Raw genomic sequence first — 18,073 nt, 5'->3', positions numbered from 1 at the left:
AACTCTCTCTGCAAAGAAGTGTCCTTATATTCATGCTGTGTGATGAAGTAAAATAGTTTTATATATAGTATGCCCTGCCAGGCATTTTTTGTATGTTTACCATGAATTTAAGCATAAGGTCAGTATGCAGGCCTGATGTTGGTGCTATTAGTTACAGTCATCAGATTTCTCAAAAATTGTTGGATTTGATTAGATTTGTGAAGTTAGTCTGGCATTGATTAAGGTCATAGAAGAAGTAAGTTATCAAAGATTTGCTGACGTGATTGGACTATGACACAGATAGTGTAATGCAGATTTCACAAATTAACTGCATTTAGTTCTTATGAAAAGTGAGCATTGTTTCACTTCAACTAACAGCATAAGGGCTGGTTCTCCCTTACCCTGCCAACTAATATCTAAGAATATAGGCTAAACATTAAAGCGTTAAAAAAGTTTGTGGGGTTTTTCTTTGGTGTTTTTTTGGGTTTTGGCTTTGCTCTTTTTTTTTTTTTTAAGCACCTGAATCTGGATTCTGTTTCTTTTTTAGAAACGGTTGACTAAGAGTTTAGACGTTCTGAAAGAAGCTTTGTAATACTCTTCATACCCATACGCAATACAAAGACAGGCCAGAGCAAGAACAGTAAGTAGCCAAAACAGCTTTTCTTTGGAGTTGTCATGATACAAATGCTCCTCAGCAAAAAATAAAGTATCAAAACAAAGGAAACTGATAAATTAGGACTGGACCATGTTTCTTTCATAAGAACACTGTTAAAAAAGGATGCACAAAAGTGAGGTAAGCTGAAACATGCAAAGGAGCAATGACTTAGGCTTCTGATAGAAACAATTTGATTCCAATTAGAACAATTTGTAGACTTTGTATGAAAATACTATACTTAAGAACAAAATACCTGAAAACATTGAGGCAGAAACAGCAAAATGTGTAAAATGGAGAGCCCTTGTGATAGTAACTAAAGTGCTTGTGCACTTAAGTTTGTCAGTGCAAAATAGCATCATTAGGGATGCTAGAAATCTGGACTACCTATTCTCTAAGAACATTTGACATAAGATGTCACAATGTATTTCTATATTACATCACATCATTCTCAGGCTGACAGGTTATTTCAAACAATACTACTATATTCAAAATGCAGAGATGGAAAACTTTCCTAAATCTATCTTCTCAGATTATTGCTTTTTAAATATATTTAATAAAAAAAAAAACATGTTAGTTAATGGAGACTGTAAATGCACTACTGAGATACTCTCTATTTGTGGTATTTTAAATTTGATTGAAAACAATTAGCAGATGAGAGAAATGCCTGTGAGCATTCATTAAAATGAAGCTTGTGGATTGTGACTGTTGAATTTCACTGTGCATCTGGAGCTGTTTACACTGATGGCACAGTTTTCCAGCATAATAAAAAAGGGACTGTTCCCTATAAAGGTTATGCTGGCAAAGAATAAAGTGTATTAAATTTTTCCAGAACTTCCCATTGAAAAACCAGCAGCTTGCTACCCACAGGGAATTTCTCTATCGATGACGATGGCTCACAGACAATTTAATTTGTTGTTTAGTTTAACAGCTTGTAAATCCCTCTTCTATAAATAACACGCAGTTCTAAAAGCTGACTGCTAATGAGCCAATTGACCCTAAAGGTCATACTGGCAGAATCCCCCATTGTTTGCTTAAGGATATAATTTTCATTTCATCTAACTAGAAACTGACATTCAAGCATAATGTGATGAGAAATTAAACAAAAATAATGCATTACTGCAAGGACTATACTATTGTTTTATCTTTGAGGAAAAAAAAATTGTTAGCTTGGACCGAAATGCTACCAAGGCAGTCAGCTGATGAATATGTAGCACTCAAATGGACTCTAGGAAGAAATGAATGCACTGAAAAATATCTAGTGAACAAGTTCAGCATCAAAGTGAGCGTGTTCTGAACCTGAAGTTTCAATTTTCTTTTTCATTAAAACCAAATTCAAATCCAAGACTCATCTCAAAGTGAGGTTAGTGGGGTAAGCAGGTTTTATTAAGGTTTTGCTTGTTTTATATTAGAAATTTTTGTTGCCTGCATTTTTAATATTGAATGGATAGAAGAATCTTAGTGAAAATTTAAACTTAATACACTAGAGGACAAATAATATGGACATCAGTCCTAACTTTAAAATAATTAATACAGTAAAAATCCTTAAACCTGTTTAACCCATTCTGTGTACCCAGGAGTCTGAAAAAAAGCCAAAAACATATCATATGTTGAGAATTAAGGGTGAGGCTGCTATTTTACCTTATACTTTCTTAGTATCTACCATAGTAGATGTATTCACCCTTTCTTCTGCATTCTCAGTGCGCCTCATGCAAAGGAACTTCAAATTAAACATTGTTAAGCTTCTACCAGCTGTACACCAGCTCCAGCATTGGTTGTGTGATTTCAACTACACACAACTCAATGAACGGAGTTGTGAAGAATCAAATATGAATGCTAACAAAGTTACCTCTTGAGGCAAGATCACGATCCCTCTATATCTTAGATTAACAACACTAGCTGTCAAAAAATATTTTGGGCTTTTTGTGTCGATGTGCATTTTGAATCATGTATTACTGGTTAATGTCTAACAGTATACTCAAAAGTGAAATATTTAACAAATACAGGAGCGAAGATGCATTGCTCTGCAGAGTTAATCCAGTAAAACTAAATAATGTAAATGAAGTGTGCAATACATTATAATTTTCAACACATTAATTTGGGATAATTATGGTGATTACGTAACCAGTTATCTGATCAAGACGCATATGAATAGCTCAGTAATAATACCTCAGATACATGAAATATATTGACAGGTATCTCAATACCTTCATAAACCTCCAGTATATACTAAGGAAAGCATCTCTGCAAGAAATAATAGTATGCAGGAATTATTTTAATCAAAACATTAGTTATATAAAAGCTCAAAATTATAAACCACTTGGCCAAAGTACACTGATTTTACACAAGACAACTTGGTGCATTATTCCAGCTTCTGGGTATACATCTCAAAATTCAGGGTACATAAAAAGAGCTATCTCTGCCATTTAGATCACAGCAAATGTAATATATACTAACAGATTAAAATTGGTACTAATACTTCACAAATCAATACACCAGATTCCTGTATACATATACAGTGTTTAGAGATTGCCTATTTTTTGTCTATTGATCAGCAGCAGGGCTCAAAATTTCCACTACTATGTCCTCCATATTACTGTTTTGTTTAGAAAGTCTGTAGAGATGCCTTGAATAGTCATAAGACTATTGCATTAAATGTAATTCCCAGATCCTGCTGTCAGTTTTCTTCCTAGCTTGCTGGTGTCATCCTCAGGCGAGATCACTCTTTGTCCTTCTGTTTAGGGCATTAGAATTCTCTGTCTGGAGGCTCCTGCTAGCACTGGAGTATTCTGTGGTGTTTTCTACTAAAAAGGCTAAATTTGTACTCCCCTTCTCAATCATGGGACAAAAAACAAACAAACAAACAAACAAACAAAAAAACGGAAAAAGCCACAATCAAAAAACTGCAATTTGTCTTTGCATAAACAAGGCTTCACCGTGATGTTTCCACAGCCAGCATTGGTACAAGAAAGATGTCATGCTGTCTACACAACAAAGCTGAAGCTAAAAGACAGGCCCCATTATTCAAGCAACATTTCACATTACTATTTGATACATCCAGCTTTTATATATGATTCCTTTGCTGATACAAGAGGTGAAGTGCTGCTCCTCCATCTTTTTTTTTCTCCTTAATAAATAAAAAAAAATCTTATTCAATCTTTTAAACAAATAAATAAATAAATAAGAGAAGATAAGAAGGAGTTGAGGAGGTTTAAGTGGCATGAAACTTGTATTCTGGAGCATAAAACTGCTGGAAAAGGTATTGAATAATTTCTTATTTCCTTAGAATTAGTCACAGTTGATACTGTCACTGCTGCAGAAACGCAGAAACACAGAAACAAGGTTTTGTGGACTTTTGTTTTAGGAAGAAAATACTGTATATATGCTGTTTGTCATTTGCTACCCATTTAATTGCTTGGACTGATGAACATCAGTTAGTAGTTTTATACTAGAATAGGCTGTTTGCTTGTTTGTTTACATATAATATGCTTGGTTTTACTCTCTTGGAAACCACAAACTTCTATACATCAAATTTATGGCAGAGACTTATGATGCATCAAAGTGTCTGCAAACAATACTCAAATATCTTCAATAAAGAGCTATTGAAATCTTTGCATTACTACAATTAATTGTTTAGTGTTGCTGGAAAGCCTAGAATCAACAATTTATTGTGTAAAACTAATTGTTCATAGACATGAGAGATGGCAATGTGCTGTGAGAAAGAATAGAACACTGGATTACTGTGACGTATTTGCTTTATAGTTCTTTGCAGTCCCCCAAATTTACATGAAGTTCCGCATCACCAGATTTTCCCTTTATCCTCCAAAATGGAAAGTAACTCACCTTTAATTTCTCTGTCCAATGTGTCTTAATCATACCAGCACCCTCCTAGCAAACACTGCACCTGAGCAGTTTCATACGGCAGTACTTGTAAGTGGAAGTATATAAATGGAAGCACAATAGAAATTTCACTCACATCACAACTGCAGAAATATGATTTCCTTGTGTAAGTACAAGACAGATCCAGCTTTGTAAGGACATTGAGTCCAGGTAAAAACCCCACCTAATATGTTAAGTTTATTGTAGTCGCTCCATTCCTACCAGTTACAGATGCTGCTTTGCCCCTCAGTAGAAGAGCCAATTTTAAATGCTGATGTGCAAAGTAGCTGTGTAAATACTGCAACTATTCACAGAGCTGCTCTTTGCTTTCTTCTGAAGGAAATATGTATACCACCTAAATCATATTGGCCGTGGTAATTTGGGAGCAAAAGCTGTCCAGCTGTTAATGCTTTCTAGAATACAAATTGTTAACTGCTTATTCTCTGATGGGAAATGCATGATCATTCTCAGGTCAGAGCTTGGACTTCTAGATCAGAATACTGAGAAACCTAGAAAAGCACAATAAAACCATTTATCGCCTTTAATTATTGTGTATCAGTGAAAAAATAAGTGTAGCTAGAATAATTTCACTTTATTCATAGGCTGGCAATGCAGGGCAATATTCTATCTTAAAGAGCTTCACAAATGATTTTATTGGACTAATCGGAGACCCTGGTGAACAGACCTAATTATTAAACTGCCATGGAAACATCAGCACAGTTCTAAGTGATTGATAAGATGTTGTTTCCAAAACACGGAGAACAGGGAGAAGGAAATATTTGGATAACAAATAATGCATAAATGTGAGGGGAAATGTCATACCTTTAAAGTATGTTGTTCTTTTATGGCTCTACTGTTATCTCATCCTTTTATCCATAATCATTATAAAAAGCAAAACAGAAGTCATTTGCAGACATTCACTTCAGGCCTGCTGTTCTTCCTAGAAACACTGAAGGAAAAAAATGCCTAGGACCTCTTATTGTATGGGACAAATAAAATAGCAAACAAGATGAAAGCAAAACTGCTAAAGGGGATTGTTACACAGATATGACCAGGGTTCAGTGTCTATGTGGACATGATTACTGTAGTAGAGATTGAGAAGCAGGATATTAGGCAAACCCAGTGATGTAACTTCTTTTCACTGGCTTTAGCTGGCTTTGGATTACAGCTTCACTGAAATTACTGAAGATTCTCATCTAGTAGGAATCTGGATGGACAGTTTATGGAGTGTCAGTACCTAAAGCCTTCTGGATCATAATTGTTACAAGAAAACCTTATCTGTCCAGAAAGCTACCTGATTATTTAGTTCACAGCCTTACACATTATGTTGTAATATAAGGGAATAGTAGCAGATTTGTGAAACAAATCCTTGCATTTCAAGGATTGGAATGAGAAATCTGCATACTTTTTTCCAATTGTACAGATAATGTGTTATTCCTTTTCACAAGATGAACCCTTCCATTTTTTGCCCAAATAAGACCCCTGTATTTCCTTCTTGCAACCCAGCTGAGAGCAGGCAATAATGGCTATTTGTCCAAGATCTCCACATGTCCAAGCCACTCATTCAGAAGAGTAGCACTTACTGTGTATGCCAGTCAACTTCAGAGCATGCACTCAGCAGGGCCAAACTACACATGGAAACATTGCAGTCACAGTGCATGCAGCGCAGCTCTAAGCTAAACATCACTTATGTTTAGAATACTCTCCTCTAGTCCCTACTCCCTCAGAAACACAAAGAGCTAATCCATAATGAGTACATTTATTCCCTATCTTGTGGACAGTACATTCTGCATTCAGGGCATGCTCAAATCACTACTTATCTCTATCTGCTTAGATCTAGAAATACAAACATATCATTGAAATGTAAAATTTCTGAGCATGGGAACAGCAGCCTGTGCCACATGATTTCCACTGAGATTGCTGTAGAGTGAATAAAAGCCAAATACAAAGTAATGCTAGAAAGAAATAATTTTAAATAGAGCAACCTTCATTTCATCTCACTGATGTGATGCTGAAAAGGCCTTTCATGAGGGAGGGATGATTCGGAATTTTTTGAAGGTTCTTTTCAAAAGCTTTTAAATGATTATCCAAAGCATCCCTTAGGTATAAAAAGCACTCTGGAGTAATTTTTTTGTCTCTCCAAAATACCCATCCCCATTTGCACTACTCAGAAATACCTTTCCCTCATAGTACTTCCATTCCACTCTTAGGTACCTCACAGGAGTGCAGACATGCAAATCAGTAATTTAAAGACCAAAAATTAATTATTTCAGAATTTTGAAACAAGTAATAAATTCTAGATTGGTCTATTTAAAAATATTACTAAGGAATGAGGCAGTCCAATATTGAGAAAAACATTTCTTAGTTGGTTATAGTAACAAGACTCAGTGGAAAGTTCTTGTTCAGTGGGAGCTGAACAACATCACAACTACGTTAAAAGAGACTGTAATCAAATGACAGAAACATGAAATCTGGTATTTTCTATTACACTTCTTTCAGTTAGAATGTATTCTGTTAACTTGGCTAAGCTATTGTATAGTCTACTTTAATACAAATAGCAAAGGCGGCTATCCTGGTCTCACAGGACATGCACAAGTTTTAAGGTAAGGTTCCTGTTATATTGCATTTTCTGTGACCCTACACAAGTCATTGAACTTTATAGTTTCAGTTCTTTAATTTATGAAAAGTAGTTAATAGTACTTTGTTAAAACATAGAGGTACTGGGTGGGTAACAGTTAAAAAAAGCTAGGTACTCAGCTACTTCAGTAATGAAAACTGACAATGTACATTAAAAGCGACAGAAGTATAATACATCCCTTTCAGTTCTCTTAGACTCTTGATGGGCTCAATCTCTCAGAAAAAAAAGATCTTGCACTGTCTTGAAATCCTAGAGTCTCTAAAGTCTAGCTATTAATTAAACTATTAGTGTGTTCTTTCTCTGCTCCACTATGGAAGCAAATAACCAGGCTAATGCTTGAGGAACCTCTGGTGAATAACAGCAATTATTTTTTTTTAACTTCCATTATGGTTTCATCTCTCACCATTCCAGGATCATTTGCTCCTTTTTCCCTTCTTTTCTATCTTTCCACTTATCTAAAGCAATATAAGAGCAAATTGTCCATATTATTTCTTTATTTGATGAGATAGACTTCAGAAATTACCTGGCTTGAGTGTCACATTTTGATATTTTCTTCAGAGATTCTATAATTTAAACTAAGTTTTTCTTCCATACTTTTTAGACAGACATCCATAAACACAATACCCGTTCCTACAAAGGACAACATCTTGGCATGTAACATGCCCATTTAAATTAAGTTACGATTAAAAATTATTTATTATCCAGAACTCAAACATACCTTAAACAAACAATTCACTTATACCATATCAAAAGGGGTTATAATTAAAAAAATAACTGGTTAGAATTCACCTTAGTAAATGTTGTTGTCAGAAAACTGAGTACAGGAGAGGACAGCTGGCAAGAGCGTTGATTTTTTTGTTTGTTTGTTTCTGGCCACCCCATGTTAAATAAAAAGTATGGCATGCAGCACATTGCACGAGAACATCATCAGTAAAGCACATAGAGATAAGTCAGGAATACTTTTTGAGAGAATTGCACATAAAATAAGACAGTCACAGAGTAAAGGGTAATGAGAAATTGACCATTGTTCTGAAGTATCTGCTTGGGAACTATATAAATCCCCTTTATTGATCTATGTATTACAATGACAATTCCTACTCAAAAATTCAAAGTTTTATGGTTTCCTATAACTTCTTTAAGCTTACTGCATATTTTTACAAAACCAAGATCTGAATGTCATTTTTTCTCAGCTCAAGAAAGTAATCTTTCAGGGAACTAGATATTTTATTTCTAATCTTTGCCTTTTGTGGTTTTGGTTCCAATGCCTTTCTTTACTCACACTTAGTAATATGTTCAGTATTACCGTGAAAAAGAGCAAAGAAGTCATACCCTGGTCCCCTGATGTGACAGAATAACACTTTCTAATAAACTTGAACTCATTTAGGCTACATTATATACACAGTCCCAGGAAATTATCTGAGGCTTATTATCCCCTCTTCATATAGTCTTTCTTTATACATTCATTTTCATGGAAAGACACTCCAGACTCACAGGGGGAAGGAAGGAAGGTGCTACAGATTTTGGACTTGTTTAGAACTTGTATCATGAGGGGAGCAGGTTTCAGGACGCCTCCTCCAAACTGATTTTTTCAATGTTTCTATGGAAAATACGAGAATGCTCTCTAGCATCATGTTTCTGTGATATTCATGGCTGCTGGACAGCTGTGCAGTGTGGATGCTCATTACCAGCCCAGTCAGTATCCTCCACAGTATGTGTGTCACACTGAAGGATGCATTGGCAACCAAATTCGGGCTTGAACCTGTGACTTCAAGAAAACCTTTGAGTTATCTAACAATTTTTAGTATCAACACTGACATCATCAGGATCATTGTAGGTCTGTATCTAATACATGTATGAAGTAGTAGTGATGGGGTAGTCCATCTGTTCTGAAAAATGGTCTTTAAAGAACAAAATATTACTATGTTCCTTTGTTGCTGTGAAATTCTACCAAACTGGAAGAAAATAATTTCCTTACCCAAAGTGCTGTTGCTCTGAAATTGATCAGTAAAGATGGTTCCTCTTTTGAAAAAGATGACCTCACGTATTTTTCTTTCAGTGTGCAATAGATGAAGGAGCTGTATAAATATCATCAAATCAAAGAGATGAAATACTACAACATCAGAAAAAAATTCTGTAAGATGTTTGATTGTCTTTCACCTTTATGTGAAAGGCAATCTGAAATACGGAATTCTGTTTAAGGCATAGTGAGATGATCAGACATATATTTTTGCTCAGCTCATGTGATTCTGATGACGATTCCTTTCATAAAAGAAAAAAATGAAGTTGCTTGTGTTGCATATAAGAACAGTGAAGAAACTAGCATGAGTAGATGTATAAGCTTTCTAATAGTCATCTTCCCAAGATGGAAATGCTTAAGAACTTATGAGCTGGACCAGCAATCCTGTTTATAAAGACTGAGCATCTGGGTGTTAAATGTCCATGTTTGCAAAATCTGTTTATTTTTTTTTATAATTTCCTTCTCATTCTCTCCCATATCTACACATTTACTCTGTCTCTTATTTATAATGTATTTCTGAGAAAGAAATTATGGGGTTTGATTCTCATTTATACTGCTTTCTGCTCAGCTACTCACCCCAGAAATCACTACATTCCCGATCTGATTTGGGGTTTACTGCATATATATTGAAAACAATTGTACTCAGACTCAGATTGTGACACAATGATTTGATTATAAATGACACCTTATATTTCAGCTGCTCATTCACTTTCAACTCTTGTACGCTATTCGAATTCTCACCAGCTGACTGGTACAATTTTGAACATTTTCAGCTTACACTGCACTACAGAACTGTAAAGCCATTGGGTACAGGCATGAAAGTTACAGTGATGTATGAGACTGCCAACATAATGGCAATAGCCTGCAAGGTTGAAGCTTATTCTCTATGTTTGCGTCCTCAGAGAAAATCACAGCAGTGCCGAGGGCCATATTTTGTGGGTTTAAGTATTAATTAAGTGGTGTATAGGTCTCATTCTGGTTCCCTGCACAGGGGAAGCTTTTACCCTTTGAGCTAGGTGAACTATTCACAGCAGTAATTTCTTTCTTTTTTTTAATTCTTCAGCTCTACCCCTTTCTTATCATTAGACCTTCACAACTTCTAGAAACTTGTCTGTATGTTTTACATAATGCATCAAGTGCTATGGATATAAACAACATTCTATAAGCACTTCCAAGTATTCATAATTTGAATTTCAGGTTTTAAGAAAAAATACTAGGTTCATAGAATCATAGAATAGTTAGGGTTGGAAAGGACCTTAAGATCATCTAACTCCAACCCCCCTGCCATTGGCAAGGACACTTCACACTAAAGCATGCCACGCAAGGCTTTGTCCAACCTGGCCTTGAGCACTGCCAGGGATGGAGCATTCACAACTTCCCTGGGCAACCCATTCCAGTACCTCATCACCCTTACAGTAAAGAAATTCTTCCTTATATCCAATCTACACTTCTCCTGTTTAAGTTTTAACCTGTTACCTCTTGTCGTATCACTACAGTTCCTAATGAATAGTCCCTCACCAGCATTCCTATAAGCCCCCTTCAGATGTTGGAAGGCTACTATGAGGTCTCCACGCAGCCTTCTCTTCTCCAGGCTGAACTTCCTCAGCCCCAACTTTCTCAGCCTGTCTTCATATGGGAGGTGCTCCAGACCCCTGATCATCCTTGTGGCCCTCCTCTGGGCTTGTTCTAACAGTTCCATGTCCTTTTTATGTTGAGAACACCAGAACTGCACACAATACTCCAAGTGAGGTCTCATGAGAGCAGAGTAGAGGGGCAGGATCACATCCTTCGACGTGCTGTAAAAATGTAGAAATGGTTGCTGCACGCTTACCTGATGAAGTATTAGGTTAGATTAGGATGTGTTGCATTACATCTGACATAGTACCTTGGTTTGCTTCTCATGGATCTCTTTGTTCTTCACCTTTCAACTAAAAGTAATCAGAAACAAATGCCAAAACTTCAGAGTCAAAGTAGCCCTTCTCAGTCTAAAGCACTCACACATGGTGAACCTTTTACCTTCTAGGACTAAGCAGTTCATTACCTCTTTACTGGATAATGCATTCCTTACTCTTAGAAATCTCTATAATAACTTGTCACACTGTATGGAGCCCTGCTACCCTTCTCCTCTGTCTCAGGCTACTATATAACAAAAGCATTTCTTGCTTCCCAACCAGTTTGCATGGGTGGGTCCACTCTCTGAAAGGCTGTATTCAGCCTTTCAGAGCTCCATAAAACCTGGAGCATAACCTGTGTTTTCCCAACAACTTTTCTTACACCTATATATCTCCTACTCACTCTGAAGTTCTTATGGTTTTTACCTGTTACGTGTTCCAGCAACAGAACGTATCCAAGCTCTCTCTGAGGAGTAGAGCTCCCATAATTCCTTATTGAAAGCTGAATTGACATTGGGCCATCAAGTTTCATGATCCATGTGAAAGCACCACTTGCAGAAGTCATGAGTGTTCTCTTAATAGAAATTACTTTCCTATGACTGACAGCATATGTGTTTGCTTCCACAAAATATTCTCAAAGCACAGAAAATATTACTGAAATAAAATGCTGTAGCTACTGCTCAATATTTAATGTGGAGAAACAATTGATTCCAATTTGCAAGAGAGTTGTATATATATTGGTACTTATAATCAGGCTTGAATGATGTAGGAGGAGCCCAAGAACTTTCAGCAGTGCCAATATGGCTTTCAGTGTAAAATGTAACTTTCTAGTAAAAAACCTAGTTGAAATCTCATGAGTTCTGTTCTACAATGTACATTTGATGTAGCATTTCTTGGGGCTAAATCCAGCCCCCTTTGTCATGCAAAGCTAGCTAGGAGACATTGATTCAGTGCAAATATCTTTTGGGATTTTTAAAATCCAGATGTGGGAATTGAAAAGGAAAATTAAACCTAGACTGAATCATTCTGAAAATTTAGGAAAATATATCTTTGTTATTTTCTTTTATTCCTTTAGATCTCCTTTTTTATTTTCAAATAGAAGTTGGTTTGTGATAACAAAGCTCTTCACATCATTATGTGTTCATTTGGCCATCATGATAACATAAAGGGAAGTAAATTCTCAAAATTAATAGATTCGGTTTGTGTCACACTAGGGTTGTAAAAAAACACACTCACCTAACTCTTTCATGCATCTTTAAGTGATAAAATGTATTCAGAAATGGAAACTGTGGAAAACCAGGAAGAGCATTTATTAGGCTCATTCTTTTCTTCCCTATCTGATGTTAGCATACTGCCTGAAATGAAAGTGTTCTTACTAGAGTCTGAGTCAAAAGCTCTCAAACAAACTGCTATGTGGAGACACCAGACACAATACTAAATTTAATTAATTAGCTAATTAATTGATTAAACCAGCCAAAAGCATTCATGAGAATGGGATAGAAAGTAGAGTAATGCAGTCTTTCTGGTCAGGTATTAGACTGGTTCTACACAATTGTGGGCTGAAAAATTCCTCTTTGTTTTGTAAATTATAAAAAAGAATTAGCAGACATTATGACATTCTAAATAAATCCCCTTTATCATCACCTGAAACTTTTATTTAAGGAAGAAATATTATATACAATAAAATAAACGGCTGCTGTTTCATGTGAAATAAGAGGGTTGGAAAATATCCGTTAAAAATCTACAGCATTTGATGATTCATACTTGACCTTTTTCTGCAAGGATTAATTGTATCTCCTGCTCCGTGTTGCAATGACATTTTACCTAACATTACCCTGCCTTTATTTCATATAACAGGTTATCCTGGGTTGGTACAGCTTGAAAGAGTTAAGACCTGAAACTGCAGAAATTGAAAGGAAGCCAGTGCTGACTGGAAGACTGTAAAAGCTGTCTTAATACAAAGACTACAAAGCTACATCTGCCCTTCTGTAGCTGACGAGCTCTTGGCCACCGTCACCACTTTGCCATGTAATTTACCTGGCAAGAGGCTGGGATAATCCCCCTACCTCAGATAACCTACAAAATAACCACACGCTTGATAGCTGCAACAAGACCCCTTGGTTGTGTGAAAGAGGAAGGTCATTTATATTGTCAAAATAATGTGTTCCTTACCTCTAATCAGCTGTTAAATAGCTGAGACACTGGACGAGGACTTTTAATTCAGCTCAAGATTCTACTTGTGTGTGGGCTTTTGAGTATAAAAACCTGTTCTTTCCTTGTCCATAGGTTAAGTCATGACATATTTTTTTTTCGATGAATATAGGAAACTTATTGCTCAAAGTCTAAAGAGACCAAGGTATTTATTTGCATGTAAAACTCATACCAACTGCATGGGATTACAGATATATAGTGTGCTTCAAAATGAGTCCAAGAGTGGTGATGTCTGTGGCTGCAAATGTGGCAGGTTTGGAGTTTATTTTACAGGTATTTCAAGTGGTTTTGCATTTCTTCAAATTATATAAACCATATTTCAGTTAAAAATAAAAAGAGAAAAGGCACATCTTCTATTTTCATATTAATTGTAAGAACTGCCAGCTTGTGAAATTTGGCAGTGCAAACTGTCAATGTTGCCATCAGTGAAAGTTCCATTAAGAGAGAAAGAAATTATAAAAAAGATCTGCCCCACCCCCCCAAACTCTCATGTTTTATAGTTCAAAAAACAAGCTGTTATGAAGAGCAGGGAATGGATCTTTTTTTGCTGTTAAAAATATTTTGAAGGTAAAAAATTCAAGGCTAGACAGGCAACACAAAGATCCAAGATACAAAATGAGGACCCATTCCAGAATCATCCATCCTTTTAGCATCAATTATCAATGCTTCCTGCCTTCTGTCTTACTGGCTGTTTGTTCCAAACTTCACAAATAAGAACCTTTCCACATCAACAAAGAAACATATCTATGTGTTCATAAGCGCTATGGAGCGAATCTGTGTATATGTATCTGCCATGGACTTGCTGGCCTGTTCTCATTTGATGAATAGGAATTTGAGATGCCAGTATCAAATTTTAAGTAGTACATAGAGAGTACAGATGAAACAGCTCTATTTCATACACATTCATACTCTTTCCCTGGATATCCCTGGTGTGATGAGAACTCCCTAGAGGAACATCAACAAGATTTTTTATTTTGAGAAGACTTTGAGGAGAAGGTACTACTGCCCTCATGCCATAAGTACTTTCTCCATTCATGTAATGAATGACATAACTCATAATCATCCCTTCTATTTGACTGGTATCATCACACAAACATCATTCAATAAACATCTGAAATAGTGGAAAAAAAGGGGGGAATTTTGCAAGTTATTACATATCCTTTCTGAAGGAAAGGCTCAAATTTCATTTGTTCATTTCACTGGTTAAATTTTTTGCAATGTGGGGGGTAGGAGGAGGGAAAAAAAAAGGATTAGTTGTGTTGCAATGCTAATGAGCACATTTGCAAGGCTCTGCCAGAAACTCTGTGCTTCAGCTTGCTTTTATTAGTCATTTTGGAAGATGTCTTAGTTGCAATTGCACAAAAAGCATTGTCAGGGTTTTTATATTTTCTCATTTAGAATACTATGACATTATTTGGAGAGGAACTAGTTCTGCAGCGCATAAGACAGTATCAGTATTGTATAATACAGCAGCTAGACTCATTTTGCAGTGTGATTACAAAACCCATCACAGTGAATTATACAGCAAGTTAAATTGGTTTCCACCTTCTGCAAATCCAGAATATTATCTTGCACAAATAGTGTACAAATGTAGAAATAATACAAGTCCAACTTATCTGAACGATAGACTACAGAAAGCTTCAATTGCTCATTCCAGCAGTACTATCTGCTGCTAATGACACCTGATACATTCTGAAAGAAAAAATAATAGTGAATAGTCCTACTTTTCTTTTCCTTTTACTTAGCTTCAATTTACTAGGATATCCTACCACTGCAAAAAACTTGCCGAATTTGAAAAATAATTTTTTTTGAGTAATCTCATTTCCCTCCTCTTGGTCAGAAATAATTCTGAATGTGAGTTGCTACTGAACATTCTTTCTATTAACCAAAAATCACCACAGAATCATACAGTGGTTTGGGTTGGAAAGGACCTTAAGATCATCCTATTCCAACCCCCGTGCCATGGGCGGGGATGCCTCACACCAGACCATGTCACCGAAGGCTCTGTGCAACCTGGCCTTGAACACTGCCATTTATCACTTCTTTGGGCAACCTATGTCAAGGCCTCATCATCCTCACAGTAAAGAACTTCTTCCTTATAACTAACCTGAACTTCCCCTATGCAAGTTTAAACCTGTTACCTGTTGTCCTATAGCTACAGTCCCTGATGACGTCCCTCTCCCACATCCTTGTAGGCCCCATTCAGATTTGGAAGGCTGCTAGGAGGTCTCCACGCAGCTTCTCTGCTCCAATCCCCTGATCATCCTTGTGGCCTCCACTGGACTTGCTTCAAAAGCTCCAAGTTGTTGTTGAGGACACCAGAAGTGCACACAGTACTCCAAGTGGGGTCTCACAAGACTGGAGTAGAGGGGCAGCTCAGGATACGGTTGGTTTCTGGGCTGTGAGTTCACACTGAAGCTGGCGCATGTAAAGTGTCTCATCAACCAACACCCCCAAGTTCTTCTCCACAGAGTTGCTCTGAATCACCTCTTGGATTGCCCTGACTCACACGCAGCACCTTGCACTTTGCATGGGGTTGGTATTGGCCCACTTCTCAAATGTGTCCAAGTTCCTCTGAATGGCATTCCTTCTCTCCAGTGTATCGACCAAACCACACAGCTTGGTGTCATCGGAAAACCTGCTGAAGGTGCACTCAATCCCACTGTCCATGTCACGAACAAAGATGATGAATGGGATCAATCTCAACACCGATCCCTGAGGGACACCACTCGTTACTGGTCTCCAGCTGGACACTGAGCCATTGAACACAGCTCTTTGCGTGCAGCCATCCAGCCAGTACTTTATCCACCAAGTGGTCCACTTATCAAATTGATGTCTCCAATTTAGTGACAAAGATGTTGTGCAGGACAGTGTTGAACGCTTTGCACATGTCCAGGTCGATGACATCAACTGCTTTGCCCCTATCCATCAGTTCCATAGCCCCATCCTAAAAGGCCACCAAATCGATTAGACAGGATTTGCTCTTTGTGAGTTGGCTGTCACCAACCACCTTGTTTTTCATGTGCCTGAGCATACCTTCCAGGAGAATCTGCTCCATGATTTTGACAGGCACAAAGGCGAGACTGACTGGGCTGTTGTTCTTCCTACTGAATGGTCTTCCTTTTTTTCCTTCTTGAACATGGGGGTTATATTTCTTTTTTTCCAGTCATTGGGAACTTCACCTGACTGCCATGATTTTTCAAATATGATGGACAGTGGCTTAGCAACATCATTCACCAGCTCCTTCAGGACCCGTGAGTGGATTTTATCAGGTCCCATGGACTTGTGTACGTTTAGGTTCACAAACCTGATGATCTCAAACCTGATCCTCTTCTACAGTGGTCCTAAGGTTTTCATTCTCACAGTCCCTGCATCTGCCTTCCAAGGCTTGAGTGGCATGGTCAGAGCACTTGCCAGTAGAGACTGAGGCAAAGAAGTCACTGAGAACCTCAGCCTTCTCCAAATCTAGGGTAGCCAGTTCTCCCATTTCCTTCCTGAGAGGGCCCACATTATCCCTAGTTTGTCTTTTGTTAGCAACATATCTATAGAAGCCTTTTCTGTTATCTCTGATATCCTTGTAAAAATTAGCTTTAGATCAGCATTAGCTTTAGGTTTTTCAGCATAATTTAAAATATAAGACAGACCTTCGGTATAAGTAACCCAGTCTATTCACCATAAATCTTCCTATGATAGGTTTTGTATTGCTTCTAGTCATGCATTTTATTTTTTTTTATGCAACACTTACTTAAACTCATTTAAGTAGTAATACAATCTTCTGATTACATCTGAAAAGCAAGCTACATGTATGCAGTAGTTTGTTGGGTTTTTGTTTTGTTGTGTCGGATTTTTATTTGTTTTAAAAAACAAATAGGACAATAAGAGAGAAGGAGCAGAATTTAGTGAATTTAGCTATCCTGGCCTACCTTCTTCTTTCCAGTCCCTGAATGCACCAGCTGAAACAGAGCTGTCTTAACATTATGCTCACAGTGTTATGGCTCAGGGTATCTGAACTGGCATATAGAGGGGCAGGGAAAAAGAGAAAAATAGTCAAATAGTTCAATTAAGGCTGTAATTATATCCCAGGAAAACGAGATACAAAACCAGACTGCTGCCAAGGTTTCCTCCAGCTGGACAGACCTGCAGAAGCTTTTTAAGCCCATTTATCCATTTCTGATTTCTATGATCATGTAAGTTAAAAAAAAATTGTCATACACATATGTAAGTACATGCAACTGCCTGGATATAGTACAGTTGAAGTATTTTTCTCTGTATATTAAAATCAGCAGTTCCATCTCTATCAGAGCTGTACAAATAAAGTTGATTCTAACATACTGCAGACATTCTGTCTGCTTTCCAGACTGAGAATTGTTACTGCTGTGCTGCAAGATAGTTGATGGCATTTGGAGTTGCTGTAGTGTTGAATGTTTCTCCTGTGATCAGCAGCTGCTGATTTAAATGAAAATCTTCAGCCATTTTCTCTCCTGTATATTTCATAGTCATCTCAAATTCATCACAGACAAATGATACCAGGTAAAAAATGGATTGAGTCTAAATGAGATTTCTATTACTTGATTTCAAGGTCATAGCACACAGGTAACATATGCTTTCAGTTACTGTAAGGGAGAGAACGTGTTGAAGACCTTTAGTTGTCTAAGTTATATCTAGTAACCATGTATACACACTCAGTTCACAATACTTGCATACTTAAATGCACGAACTGAGTTTTGTGTCTACAATGTTCAGGCCAAAAACTTCAACTTCCATCTTTCATGTGTAGGATGATTTACCTTAGCAGTTCTGACAAA

Source organism: Melopsittacus undulatus, chromosome Z (assembly GCF_012275295.1).
Source record: "Melopsittacus undulatus isolate bMelUnd1 chromosome Z, bMelUnd1.mat.Z, whole genome shotgun sequence".
Taxonomy (NCBI): Eukaryota; Metazoa; Chordata; class Aves; order Psittaciformes; family Psittaculidae; genus Melopsittacus; species Melopsittacus undulatus.
Note: the sequence above shows the minus strand (reverse complement) of the source record.